We start from the raw sequence: 2,478 nt of genomic DNA on the forward strand, positions 1-2,478 counted from the left end.
TTTTGGTTTTTCTCCGGTACCAGGAACCGAACTCACGACCTTGCGCTTGCCAAGCAGGCGCTTTTGCCGCTGAGCTAAATCCCCAGCCCTGAGACTTGTTTTAAATAACTGCAGTATGCTCAGCACATAAACTGAACTACTGAATTACTCTCCATTGTGTCTGTAGGTTGCTTATGGGCTGAAATTGCTCTTCCCCTCCCCAACTTCTCCTTGTTTGAAAAAAACATATTTGCTCTTTCCCTTTCTTTCTGATTGTCAGGATGTGTACTCCATTAGTGACCATTTTGACTTGGCAAAATGGTAGAACCTTCTGAAGAAAGTGGTTGTCAACCATTGCACCTCAAGAAAGCTTAATTTTCTTTTTTTTTTTTTTTTTTTTTTCTGGTACCGGGAATTGAACTCATGAGGTTGCGCTTGCCAGGCAGGCACTGTGCCGCTGAGCTAAACCCCCAGCCCAAGAAAGCTTCATTTTTAAGATAAGCTTCTCCAGATATTCTTTTGATATTTTATCCAACCTGGAGATAATAATCTTGGTTTGTCTTTTTGATTTTTTGTTTTGTTTGGTTTGGTTTGGTTTGGTTTTTTTCCGGTATCGGGAATCTAACTCAGGACCTTGTGCTTGCCAGGCAGGCGCTTGTGCCGCTGAGCTAAATTCCCAGCCCCTGTTTTGTCTTTTTGAGACAGGGCCCCACTATGCAGTTCAGGCTGGCCTGGAGCTCACTTTGTAGCCCAGGCTGGTCTCAATTCACCACGATCCTCCTGCCTCAGCCTCCCAAGGGCTGGGATTACAGGTGTGCATCACCATGCCCTGCTGGAGATAATCTCTCTTTGATACTGTAACTGACTGTGACACACACCTAAAAAACCTAAGAAGACTAGATTTTTCCTGGAGTTTGACCAAAATCGGATTCAGACTTATATCTGAGACACTTTTGGATTTTCAGTGAGCAAGTGGGTATACAAGTGCCACTGTTTACTAACTGCAATTTTGAAGAAAGTATTTTAAACTTTCATTCTCCGTTTTCCCACTTGAAAATGGAGATAACAATAACACTTCATACATCCTTGTGAGAATTCAGTAACATCATATTTGTGAGACTTAAGAGTGTAGTTGATACTCAAAAACTATTTACTTGGGAAGCAATTCCCTTTGCTTTTTCTTTCTGCCAGCCACACAATATGCTGAAATGGAAGAAGGCCAAGGAACAGAACTTGGCCTCGGCCCTGCTGTTGTAAAGAAGCAGGAGGCCAAGAAGGTGGTAAGTCCTGTTTGAGAAGAGGGCAAGGAAAATTGGCATTGGGGCCAGGGATGTAGCTCAGTGGCAAAGTGCCTGCCTGGGAAGTGCAAGGTCCTGAGTTCGATTCCCAGTTCAAAAAATAAAAAAAAAAGACATAATTTAAATGGGTGTGATGGCGCAAGTCTATAATCCTAGCACTCAGGAGGCTGAGGCAGGAGGATTGTTTTGAGTTCAAGACCAGCCTGGGCTACAAAGTGAGCTCAAGGTCAGCTTAAACTGCATAGTGAGACCCTGTCTCAAAAAGACAAAGAAAAGGAAATTTGACATTGGACAGGACAGCCAGCCCCAGAGGGAGCTCACCTGCTTTGCCCATTGGCTCTGCTACATCCGGCTGCCACGCAGAGGGCTTACCCTATATAAGGGGCTGAAGGTGCCTCCTGTGATTAACCAGTTCCCCCAGGCCTTGGACCACCAAACAGCTACCCAGCTGCTTTAAGCTCGCCCACAAGTACAGATCAGGGACCAAGCAAGAGAAGAAATAGAGGCTACTGGCCCAGGCTGAGAAGAAAGCTGCCGGCAAAGGGTCACCCTCACTTAGAGGCCACCAGTCCTCAGAGAAGGTGTTAACAATGTCACTGCCCTGGTGGAGAGCAAGAAGGCTCAGCCAGCAGTGATTGCACATGATGTGGACCCCAGTGAACTGGTTGTGTTCCAGTTGCCCTGTGTTGCAAGTCAGGGGTCCCTTACTGTATCATCAAGGGGAAGGCCAGGCTGGGCATCTACTCCACAGGAAGATGTGCACCACTGTTGCCTGCATACAAGTTAACTTGGAAGAAAAAAGCACTCTGGCTAAGCTGGTGGAAGCTATGAGGACCAACAGCAATGACATATATGATGAGGTCCCGCTCATTAGGGAGGCAACGTCCTAGGTCCAAAATCTGTGGCTCGCACTGCCAAGGTGGAAAAGGCAAAAACCAAAGAGCTTGCTGCTTCTGGGCGTGATGGCACATGCCTGTAATCCTAGCCCTCTGGAGGCTGAGGCAGGAGGATCGTTGTGAATTTGAGGCTAGCCTGAGCTGCAAAGTGAGTTCAAGATCATCCTGAACTGCATAATGAGACCCTGTCTCAAAAAGACAAAAATAAATAAATAAATAAATAAATAGACAGCTTGCCACTAAACTGGGCAATGCCAGATGCATGGCACATGCCTGTAATCCCAGTACTCAGGAGGCTGAGGCAG

At 46.3% G+C, this 2,478-nt stretch overlaps 1 pseudogene; it reads left to right on the forward strand.

Annotated features, from left to right (window-relative positions):
• LOC102019496 overlaps positions 1-2,256 on the forward strand; it is a 4,085-nt pseudogene extending 1,829 nt beyond the window's left edge.
• Positions 2,257-2,478: the final 222 nt, after the last annotated feature.

This window comes from Chinchilla lanigera, unplaced genomic scaffold, assembly GCF_000276665.1.
Source record: "Chinchilla lanigera isolate Chin_1 unplaced genomic scaffold, ChiLan1.0 scaffold00013, whole genome shotgun sequence".
NCBI lineage: Eukaryota > Metazoa > Chordata > Mammalia > Rodentia > Chinchillidae > Chinchilla > Chinchilla lanigera.